Below are 12,625 nucleotides of genomic sequence, written 5' to 3'. Positions count from 1 at the left end.
GCCTTTCAAAAAGTATATCTTACATAAACATTGTTAACTGTGCTAGAATAGTGCACACTCTGCCTAGCCATAAAGTCCATATTATGATCACATGATGGTGTTCTATATCTTAGGTCTTTTGTCCTTTTTACTAAATTTTACAGTTCTTTATTGTATTAGTCAGGGTTCTCTAGGGAAACAGGATCAACAAGGGCTATCTGTCAATAGTAATGGTGACTGTGACCACCTTGCAGTGGCTACAGGCCCATGTGGAGGGGCTGGAGCGCTGGGTGTATGGGCTGGGCATGATGCGTGGCTCTCGGAAGGTGGCTGATGGCCTGGTCAAAGTACAAGGGGCTTTGGGGAATATTGCCAGCAAGAGGGAGAGGGTGAAGATTCTGTACAAAAAGACTGAAGACCTGATCAAATATTTGGATCCTGAATACATTGACTGCATTGCCATACCCAGTGAGTCTAAGCTGCAGTTCATCTTAGCAGAGGAGCAGTTCATCCTTTCCCAGGTTGCTTTGCTGGAGCAGGTGGAGGCCTTGGTGCCCATGCTTGGACAGCACTCCCATCAAAGCCATTCCTGAGCATGACTCTTGCCTGCAGCACTTGGCCCAGATCCACATCCAGCAGCAGATCAGTGTGTGGAGATCACTGAGTAGTCAAAGGCTCTCCTGGAGGAATACAACAAGATTACAATGCTTCTCTCCAAATAATCTGTGCAGTGGGATGAGCTGCTTTGCCAGCTAGAGGTGGCAAAGCAAATGAAACTGGCAGAGGAGTGATGGCTGCTCCCCATCTCAGGGTGGACCAAAGTGGCCAGGCTCCGGGGAACCTGTGCCAACTACTGTTGTAGCAGAACAGAGGCAGCTCTCTGAATTTGTTGGACCTGCAATCCACCTGTTAACATTCAGGTGAGGCTCTGAGATCAGAGGTCAGGGGTTACCTGCAATTTTCAGCCTCTCTCCCCAATCAGTGCCCTTATTCCAGTGATTATAAACTATAGATATAAAAAAAAAAAATAAAAGGGGGGGGGGAGAGATTTATCAGAGTCTCTCATGCAGCCATGAGGATGCACAAGTCCAGGTTCTTCAGGCAGGCTGCAACCAGGAGCTCCAATGGAAGTCCAATGAAGGATCTTGATGAGTTCTGGGAGATGATGACTGTCCAAAGACAAGCTGGGAAATTCTCTTTCAATGCTGGAATCCCTTGCCCTTTTAAGGCATACAACTAATCGGGCTAAACGTCACTCATTGCTGATGACACTCTCCCTGATTGATGTAATCGTAACCAGCTATCTATGATTTACCACTGCATTAAAATCAATGGTGACTGAAGTCCATAAATGCCCTTTTATTACTTTAGCCCAGTGCTTGCTTGATCAACAACAGGGCACAATTATCTGGCCAAGTTGACACAGTAACCTAACCATCACAGTCCATCCCTTGTCAACTCAGCAATGATACACATTACCTTAAACCATATTTAGTCTCTAAGTAAAAACAATAACAGACATGCACATATGTATTTCCATCTGACAATGTTCAACTTTCCTGCATACAACCAGAAATACATTAATTCCATACAGAATAGGGTATAAGTTCTTGGGTAATATTCACCTCAAACTTGACATCCTCAAATATTATGACATGAAACAGATACAACTTGTTATATGATAAGGGGAAAGCCTGGGGAAGAAGACAAAGAAAAAGGTTTTGTGTATATATATAATCATAATCATAATGAAACAAGGAAGAAAGATTCATGACAATTATAGTCCTCATTTCTATAACTGGTCATGTGGTCAAAGTTCATATTTATCCCTACTTTCTTCCACTACTCATTCCATGTTTCCATTACCCTCAGCAAGCACTTCAATTGGCCATGGTTCTTTGCCTGGTAGAGTAACCCAAACTTTCATTCCTGAAGATTCCAGGTCATTGTTAGTCTTCCTTGGATTGGGTTGTTGCCATTTTCCTTTGACTTTAATCATTAGGACATAGCAGTACTAGGAGATGCCCAAGAGGATCTCCTGTATTCCAGGCAAACTCTTCTTTACCCCAATTACATAGATGCAGTCCTATTTGCCCCTTGATAGTCAGGATCAATCACCCTATTAAGTACAGTAATCCCTTCTTTGATTGTTGATTCAGAGGTAAGAGTAGTCCAAAGTGGCCAGGTGGCAGTTTTAACTTTCATTTCAGTGGAATCATTATCATGTTCCCTGTTGACAGCATTCCTCCTTTTGGGACTCAAATCTGTAGACCAGCAGAGTTTGAGGTTGCAGAAACAGGAAGCAAAAGTTTTCCTAGTGGGACACTAGGGGTAATAGTGAATGGTGCCACTCCCATTTCCACTCCTTGATTCCTGGACCTGTGGATCCTGGTTATGGGAAAAACAGCACCATAGAGTAGATGCTGATTTAAAGCCTACACAGCCTCCTGGAGAATATTGCCCCGCCCTGGAAGGTATTACCGCCTAGTTGGCACCATAATTGAGTCTTCAAAAGGTTATTCAACCATTCCATCAGCCCAGCTGCTTCAGGGTGATGGGGAACATGGTAAAACAAGTAAACTTCATGGGCATGTACCCATTCTCACACATCATTTGCTGTGAAATGAGTTCTTTCATCAGAAACAATGCTGTGTGGAATACCATGGTGGTAGATAAGACATTCTGTAAGTCCATGGATAATAGTTTTGGAAGAAGCATTGCATGCAGGAATGCAAATCCATATCCAGAGTATGTGTCTATTTTAGTTAAAGCAAATTGCTTCCTCTTCCATGATGGAAGTAGTCCAATGTAGTCAACCTGCCATCAGGTAGCAGGCTGGTCACCTTGAGGAATGGTGCCATATTGGGAGCTGAGTATGGGTCTCTGCTGCTGGCAGACTGGGCGCTCAGTAGTGACTGTAGCCAAGCCAGCCTTGGCAAGCGGATGTCTGTGTTGCTGAGCCTATGCATAACCTCCATCTCTACCTCCATGGCCACTTTGTTCATAAGCCCACTGGGCAATGATAGAAGTACTCTGGAATGAGGCTGAGCATTAGTCACAGAGTGGGTCATCTTATCCACTTTATTATTAAAATCTTCCTCTGCTGAAGTTACCCTCTGGTGAGCATTTGCCTGGGACATAAAAATTTTTCACAAAAGATCAGTCCACATACCTCTTTCCCAGACCTCTTTGTCTCCAATTTTCTGATCATATTCCTTCCAGTCCCCTGACCATCCAGCCAAACCATTGACAACAGCCCATGAATCTGTACAAACACACCTCTGGTCATTTCTTCTTCCAAGAAAAATGAACAACCAGGTGCACTTCCTGAAGTTCTGCCCACTGGGAGGATTTGCCCTTACCACTGTCCTTCAGGGATGTCCCAAAAAGGGGCTGCAGTGCTGCAGCTGTCCAGTTTTGGGTGGTACCTGCATATCATGCAGAACCATCTGTGAAGCAGTCCTGAGTTTTCCTCAGTCAATTGATTGTAAGAGACTCCCCAAGAGGACAAAGCTGTGGGCTTGGAAAGAGAATGTAACATGGCAGGGGTGGTGATCATGGGCATTTGGGCCACTTCCTCATGTAACTTACTCATGCCTTCAGGACCTGCTTGAGCCCGACCTTGTAGACCACTTCTACTTTATTATGGGGTATTGCTGTGCATGCACAGTTGCTATTTTCCAATTTTTATAAATTATAGCTTTTCCTAATGAGTGAGAAGAGGTATCTCATTATGATGTTTATTTGTTTTGTTTTGTTTTGTTTTAGTTAGGCCAGAAAAAAGAATTTATTGGGAAATGGGGGAAAAGAACCGAGCTTGCTGAGAAATGGGAGAGAAGATGGAAATATGCACCAAGATTAGATATGGGCTCCTCTAGGCAGAGAAGAGCAGGCTTGGGCTAGTGTGGACACCTTTTAAACTATTAATTATTCCTTCCCTTGCTAATGCTAAAAGGAGGGTCTCCAGCTGTTATTTTTACCCCGCCAATGGGGGGGGGTGGGAATGGTGAGATTTATTTAGAATATCTGGGGCTTCCCCTCAGTCCAGGAAAGAGTACCAGCTAGGATCTCAAAGTTGAGGTCAAGGTCTTGGCAGGGTCTCATGGTTCTGTTGTCTTTCAGGCCAGGTGCCTTCCCCCTTTCACTATATTAACTTGCCTCAACTGTCCCCTCAGAAAGTGCAAAGCCTTATTATTAAGGGGGTGCTGAGGGGTGATGGTCATTCTTCTGTAGTTACTTCCTGCTGGTTAAGGTAGTAGACCTTGCCTGACAGGGAGTAAACCTCTCTGGCTATGCTATTGTGGTTGAGGGGAGATGGGTCTGGCACCCTGGCTATAACTGGATAAAATCCTTGCATAACTAATAAGGCATTGATTCTATAAGAAATAAACAATTAGAATTTTGAAGACACATGGTCCTATCAAAAGGATAAAGAAGATGGTGGTAGGCAGGTCCAAAAAGGGGGCCAGCCATGTCATACTTCATCATGAGAGTGAGAAAGGTCATGTGTCTTCAGAGACTGCATCCCGTAGAAGTTGATGGGAAACAGCATTCTTCTTGAGTTATTTTATGCTGTTGGTTAACTCTAGGGAGAAATTGTGGTAGACCTGCTGGGCTTGGGTATAAACTGACAACCCTAGTTTCCACAGAAGTAGTTATGCTTAGGACAGCTAGGAGAGGTGTGGAGAGGCACTGCCTTAAACAGAAACTCACAAAACAGCATAGGCAACAAGAAAACAAGCATATGAAGAACAAAATAAAGACAGTACTTCAGAAAACCACTCCTTTATCCTATAAGCACGTTCATTAACTATTTAGAAAATGAATTAAGTTTACCAAGGCTTATAACTTGTTCAATATCTCTCTGCATATGATCTAGACTAGAAAAGATAGCATCATAATCATCAGATATATAAATACAGTACTTAATACTAATCAATGCACAAGTTTCACTTTGATCTGCAATTAATAGATCTAAGTTCCATGTTTGCAATACCATACAGGCATCTCTCCATGGGAGCAGACCATAATGCCAATTGTGTTTAAGGTCTACTCACAGTGCTCTGGTAACCATTGTTCCACTTGGTATGCCCTTCACATAGCCAGCATGCTGCAATACCATTGACCCTAGAGAAAGAGTAGGAAGGTAAGGGTTCAGTATTTCACTGGTCAGGTGCATAACACCCTTTGGCACTATGAAACAGAGTCAGTCTGGAGGCAATGTCAATTATACATCTGACCATATTGAGCCATTGCCACTGCTGCAGGAATCTGAAATGCAACATACTCTCCATCCACTTCAGGAGCATGTTCAGAGATGTAGTAGATATTCTTATTGTTTTAGGGGTCAGTGACCAACCTAGCCAATAACTCAAATGGAGAGGCACCATGCAAGGTATTTGGACCTGGTTAAAATGCACAAGAAAGTTTTACAATATTGAAATCTATCTTTTTTGATTTTCATATACTTTCTAAATGCTTGCAATACAGTTTATATCATATCAAGTGAATATAACTTTTTAGTACATTGCTTTTCATTTCTACACCTTAATCATGATGGTATTAATTAAAAGATATTTTACTTTACCAGTACAGGAAAAACTATTTTCTCAATTATTTTATGAAAACTGAAGATTCCCAATGGAATCAAGATTATCTTTCTTTACCCACTTTAACATGCAGATTGAGGTGGTGTCTGACAGGTTTCCCTGCTAGGAAGTTACTTTGTTATTAATATCAATTTAAGTTTCTAATTAATAATGGCTTATTGGAATTAGCCATATAAATGCCTCCATTTAGGAGATACTTTTACAAACTCCCTATAATTCATCATAATCACATAGACTGGTTACATTATCTTTAAAAAGCATATTAAATTATACTTAACAACCAATGAAATTTACTTTATCAATATAAAAGAGGGCAGATCTACATCTCTTTCCTTAACTTTATTAGACATAAACTTGCAACTTTTGTCATCTCAAAGATTTAGTACATATAATATTAATTGTTTTTAGTAACCTATAAACCTAGGAAGATCACAACCAAGCTAATTAAAATTGAAGCTGTGGATAGTCTTAAAAACATATTGACTGCTAGGTTCAGGAATATAACTGTCTAATTTGTTTTAATCATAATTTGGAAAAGATCTTTCCATAGCTTAAGGACTTTTCCTTTAGTTATTGAAATTTGACAATTGGATTATTAATCACCCTTATTTTAAGGCATTAAAGGTTTAAATTGGGGAATTACAGTGCAAACTAATTCTTAATTCCCCAGCCTAAAAGACAGAGTTTTAATCTGCCATACCTAGCCCCTCCCTCAGAGCTCTTGTAAAGAATAGGGCCTACTGGCTTGGTAGTTAAAAGAGCTCAGGAAAGCCTTTTTCCCTTTCCCAGTAGTTTCTATATTCAGATTTCTATATGACTTTTCCATCCTGCTTAGCCTAATTTGGGTTCCAGGTATATTCATTCCCATATACTACTGCATGTTTAATTTTTAACAGTTTGTATAGAGTTTAATTTTTAACAGTTTGCATAGAGTTCTTTTAAGAATTTTCACCTGTCAATTTGATATTACCATCCTGATGTATGAAAGTGTACACTGAGCAAACAGTCAGACACAAATAGTTACACGCAAACACACAACTCATTGATGTTACTTACAATTTACATTCTTTTACAAAATAAGTTTAACTGTAAAATAACATTTAAAATATTTATTTGAAGGTTATTTCTATTACTTTAATTTGCACGGTGACTATACAGTTTTGCACAAGAATTTCATTTCTTTCAATTATAGCTTATAACCAAATTGTCCCCAATGCTTCAAAATAAAATTGTCCATTATTTCAGAATTTTATTTCCCATTTTGGCTTTGGTAGAACTTGGATGAGTATATTACTCAACAAAAAGGGTGCTGCAAAATACCAGAAATCTGTTGGCTTTTATAAAAGGTATTTATTTGGTGTAGAAGTCTACAGTTACCAGGCCATAAAGTTACTTCCCTCACCAAAGTTTGTTGCCATGTGTTGGAGCAAGTTGGCTGCCAATGTCTGCAATGGTTCAGGCTTCCTGGGTTCCTCTCTTCCTGGGTCTTGTTTCTCTCCAGGTTCAGCTGCTCTGCTCTCTCATTAAGGCCAGCTGTAGACTATCAGGTGAACAGTTTTTCTCTCTTCCCGGGGCCTCTGCCACGTCTAATGGAACCTTCTCTCTTTCCTCACATTGTGCTTCTCCTGCATATTTACTTCCCGGGCTCCAAGATCAAAACTCCAACCTCCCTTCTCTTGGTGTGGTTTCTCTGTGAGTCCCTGCCCCCTTTGTGGGCAGGAACTCAATGTCCCACTGATGTGGCCCGATCAAAGTCTTAGTCATTATTTAATCAAGTAAAAGTGAAACCTTTGAAACCAGTCCAATCTAATATGCCCAGAGGGGGCAGACCAATTCACAAACACAATCCAATATCTATTTTTGGAATTCATAAACAATATGAAACTGCTACAATGAACAATATTAATTCTAGTGTATACTAACTGAGGACATTGATGTCTCAGGGAAATGTCGTTTTTCTCATGAGGTGGGAGGTCCCCTTCCCAGTCCTCAGCCCCTGGGCTAGAAGAATGAATGTCCAACCAAGAGGGTTGAGAATTCTACCTGGAAGCAATCTAGTTCACACCTGGAGTCACAAAAGAAAGCAGGGTCACTAATACTAGTGGAACGACAAGAGACAGGGATGTCTTAAATTTGCCTTTCCCTGAGCCATGGGGGCAGAAGTTGTCATGAACTATCCATAAGCAAAGGCAAGAGTGAGGCTAGACCTGAAGTAACCATAAACAAAGGCAAACTCAGTTTATAATTACCATCAAAATAGCTGAAGTCTAAGGGAAGGTGAAGCTAGCTAAAGCAAGTGTGTGGCTAGACCTGGAGTAACCATAACAAAGGTAAATTTAGTTTAGAATTATCACAATAGTAGTTTCTAGGCTAAATCCACCCAGTTACAGTAATTTCAGATATTCTCCTTCTGCTGTTTTATAACAGAAAGGCATCCATATAATATCTTAACTTATAGTTACAGTTTCTAGTAAGTTTCTACTTAAAAACAATTCAGACATTTCTATGTATTAACAACTAAAACAACTTTAGTAGTACCAACTTTGCTGTTTTTCTGCTTTCCCACCAGTTGAACCAATTCCATGTGATTTTTACAACAAATCCAATTGCAAGACAGTATTGACATTTAAAGACTCACTTTTTGGTTGCCTTTCACCATTATCCAATTTGTAACACACAAACCCCAAATCTGATTTACAAGTTCTGAGGCATAAGCAGACTAACACAGTTAAAGCAAGCACAGATTAGAACAGAAGAGAGAATTTTACATCCTTAGTTTAGCTTAGGGAAAGACCTGCCTTTAAAGTCACCTAGATACAGAGCTTCCAGTGTCTGTCGATGGCAGAAACCTCCAGCTTTGTTCCTCCAGGAAAATCCCTGGACAACTACTAAGTATGAAGCTAAGGGGGTCCAGAGAAGCCCTGCCTCCAAAGAGACATGAACTGGGGTTGCCATTAGTTACCTCCTACAAGTAAAACCCTGCAAGGTTTTTTCACTGGAAGTTTTAGAGTGTTATAAGAAAATTGGCAGGGAGGTAGGAAATTTAACTAATCTTAATTGATGGCACATGAGGCACATCCTTATTCAACAGTGAAAGGTTTAGTAAATGGAGAGCATTTCCTCATTCTTTTAAGGAGACATGGCATATGTTTTCTGGCCCTCAGATCTGTCTGACCTTTCCTCTCTTACACAGGTTTAACTGGAATTCAGAGTCTCATAGGTAGCCCACTCTTGTCCCAATGGGGAGTCTGTTGGAATGCTGGAAGAGCTCCCCTTTAACCTAGAGGAGGATAAAATACATTTCTCAGTCTGGATGGTGTCCCACTGCTAGACCTTACTGAATGGATTGCTCGCTGAGCTAGTGTCCTGGAAATCGAGACCTGCTCACTGTCCCCACTTTCCAGGGATTGGGAACCTTTTGTCTCTAGGTGTCTACAGATTATTAGTTGTCTTGAGGGCTACCGCCCAGTCTGAACACCCAAGCTGGGCTGACTGTAGGGAAGAGGCTGCCTGGGGACCTTTCTTTTGCCTAGTTTGCAGAGGTCTTAGGAGTTATCTATGAGCTAGCTCATCTCCTGGCAACTCCCAGGGTCAGAGTTTTGTGTTAAACCCAACATTAAAAGCCCATTAAATCACACAAAATATTACATTAAAAAATATAGATGTTCCCATATGCCCCACTCCCCATACCCCCCACTTTTCCCACATCAAAAACCAGAAATTAATTGTCTTGTGACTTAACCTGCATACAGCCTCAGGAGTTCCCCAAGAGAGTCTCAGGGACTTCCCAGTGCTGAGAAGGAGCAAAGCCTCAAGACACTGCTGAGGGTGGGACTCATGCCTCATTAACAAAGGTATTTTCAGTTTCTAAGGTTTCTAAAGCCTCTCCCAGACCAAAAATGAGGACAGCAGTAGTTGGAAGATCAAAGGCACTTCTAATTAAAAGGATTTAACTAGTCGACTAAGGAAACAATACAGAAGGTGGTAGCCATTCTGAGCCCAGAGAGGGCCTGGTCAACTCCCCCACAGACTCATGCTTGACTTAGATCATATGACCAGTCAGGTCCAAGGGCAGTTTTACCTGCCACCCAGAACTTCTTTGAGTCTACATGGCATTGAGACTTGTCCCTGTCACCTCCAGAGAGGAAGCTAGAAGTCTGGACAGACTTGAGTTTTTGCCCTGTGGGAGTTTATCCAGGAACCCCCTTTAAAATGGCAGGTTAAAAGCATGTTTAATTAAAGGGAGTTAACTGGTGATATGAGGAAACAATGCAACAGGTGGTAGCTATTCTGAACTCAGAGAGGGCCTGGTCAACTCCCAGCAGACTCCTACTGGACATAGGCAACATAGTCAGGTCTCAAGGGTGGTTTTACCTGCCACCCAGAACTTCCTTGGATGGGAAGTTCCAGCATGGGAGTTCACCCCTACCACCTCCAAAGAGGTAGCTGGAAGTCTGAGCAGAATGAGTTCATGTCCTGTGGGAGTCTATCCAGGATTCCCCTTTAAAATGGTAGAATGAAAAGGGGGTACAGCAGGCCTTAATTAAAACTCAACAGTCTCCAGTGGGGGTCAGGGAGCACAATTTATCATTCTGTCTCCTGGGACCAGCTTGCCAAATGAAGCCATGGAAGTGCTGATTCCTCTATGTGCTTAGCTATGTCACATAAAAGAATGTAAGAACATGCCAGTTTAGTTAAGACAGAAAAAAGAATTTATTGCAAAATGGGGGAAAAGAACAGAGCTTGCTGGGAAATGGGAAAGAAGGATGGAAATACACATGGAGATTTGGTGTGCGCTGCTCTAGGCAGAGAGCCTCTCATTGTGATTTTGCTTTGCATTTTCATAATGAAACCCCAATGATTCTGAAAATCATTTTATGTGCTTGTTCACCATTTGCATAGCTTTGGAGAAATGTCTATTCGAATCCTTTGCTCAGTTTTTAATTGGATTGTTCGTTTTTCTGTTGTTTGAGTTTCAACTTTTTAACATATTCTGGAGTCTAGACACACATTGGATTTATGATTAGCAATTATTTTCTACCATTCTGTATATTGTCTTTCTACTTTCTTGATAATATTCTTTGATGCACAAAAGTTTTAATATTTGTGAAGTACAATTTATCTATTTTTCTTTTGTTGCTGGAGAAAAGAACCCATGGCCAAATCCAAGGTAATGAAGATGTACCTCAAAATTTTTCTAAAAGTTTTATATTTGTAACTTTTATAATTAGGTCTTTGATCAATTCTGAGTAAAATTGTATATGGAATTAGAAAGGGATACAACTTCATTCTTTTGCATGTGGTTATCAAGTTGTCCCAAAACCATTCATTGAAAATATTTTATTTTCTCCATTGAATGGTCATAGAACTCTTGTTGGAAATCAGTTAACCATAGACGTTTAGGCTAATTTCTTGACTCTCAGGTATATTCCATTGGTCTAAAGGTCTACCATCCTTATGCCAGTACCACACTGCTTTAACTACTATATCTTTGTGGTAAATTCTAAATTGGGAAGTATGAGTTCAACAATTTTTTTTTCGATTTCAAGATGGTTTTGGTTGTTTGGTTTTCTGAGGATAAGCTTTTCTATGTCTTCAAAAATAAAAGGCTGCTGGAAATTTGATAGAAAATGCATTAAGTTTGCAGATCACTTTAGGGAGTGTTGTCATTTTAACAATATTAAGTCTTCTAATCCATGAATTTGGTATGCTTTTCATTTAATTATTTTTTCTTTAATTTCAGCAATGTTTTATAGTTTTCAGTGAATAATGCTTTTACGCCTTTGTCTAATTTATTCCTAGTTATTTTAATCTTTTGGATTCTATTGCAATGTAATTGTTTTCTTAATTTACTTTTTTGGGTTGTACATTACTGGTGTGTGGAAACACAACCGACTTTTTTTTTTTAGGGACTGGATACTGGGGATTGAATCCAGGACCTCACATGTGGGAAGCCAGTGCACAACCACTAAGTCACATTGGTTTCCATCAGTTGGTTTTTCATTTGATTTGCTTGTTGTTTGTTTTCACTTTTTCAGAGGAACTGAGAACTGACCTGGGAACTCCCATGTGGGAAGTGGGCACTCAACCACTTGAGCTATATCTGCTCCCCCACAAATGATTTTTTAATATCAATTTTTATATTTTGCTACATTTCTGAATTTATTTCTTCCTTTCCAATTTGTATAACTTGCATTTCTTTTCTTTTCATAATTGCTCTAGTTAGGAATTCCAGTATAATACATAATAACAATGATAAAGATAGTCATTCTTGTCATGTTTCTGAGCTCAGAAGGAAAGTTTTCCATCTTTCATCATTGAGTATGTTAGCTATGATTGTTTTCATAAGTGCCCCTTACCTTGCTAAGGAACAGCTTTTCTATTCATATATTTCCATGTGGTTTTATCATGTGTTTTGAATTTTGTCAAATGTTTTTTTGGTGTCTTTTGAGATGATCATGTGGTTTTGTTTTTCATTCTAGTAATATGAAGTACTACATTAATGGATTTTCATATGTTGGACAATCTTGCATTCTTGGCTAAATTTCACTTGGTCACATGTAATCGTTTTAATATAATATTGTACTCTGCTGATAAATTGCCTAGACTTTTTAAGTCTATAATTCATAAGGGTTACAGATCTCACTATTTTTTTCTTGTGCTATCTTTTTCAGACTTTGTTATCTAGTTAATGCTGACCTCATAGAATGTGTTAGTGTTCTATCCTATTCACCTTTTTGAGAATGATTGGTATTAACTTCTTTGAATGTTTGGTAAAATTCACCAGTGACACTGTCTGGTCCTGGAGTTTTCTTTGAAGGGAGCTCTCTTAGTCAGTCAAAGGAGTGCTGGTGCAAAGTACCAGAATCTGATGGCTTTTATAAAGAATATTTATTTGGGGTAAAAGCTTACAATTACAAGGCCCTAAAGAGTGCAACTCAAGGTTACTTCCTTAACAAACTCTGTTGCGATGTGTTGAAGCATTATTGTGGGTGACATATACAAGAGTTTAGTCTTCCTCTTCCCTCTTAAGCCTC

The 12,625-nt window shown here is 39.9% G+C and overlaps 1 pseudogene; it reads left to right on the top strand.

Moving 5' to 3' along the window:
• Positions 1-209: 209 nt before the first annotated feature.
• LOC101441565 (dynactin subunit 3 pseudogene) lies at positions 210-770 on the top strand (annotated as a pseudogene).
• Positions 771-12,625: the final 11,855 nt, after the last annotated feature.

The sequence above is a fragment of the Dasypus novemcinctus genome, chromosome 15, assembly GCF_030445035.2.
Source record: "Dasypus novemcinctus isolate mDasNov1 chromosome 15, mDasNov1.1.hap2, whole genome shotgun sequence".
Lineage (NCBI taxonomy): Eukaryota > Metazoa > Chordata > Mammalia > Cingulata > Dasypodidae > Dasypus > Dasypus novemcinctus.
Note: the sequence above shows the minus strand (reverse complement) of the source record. Positions and strands in the feature narration are given on the sequence as shown.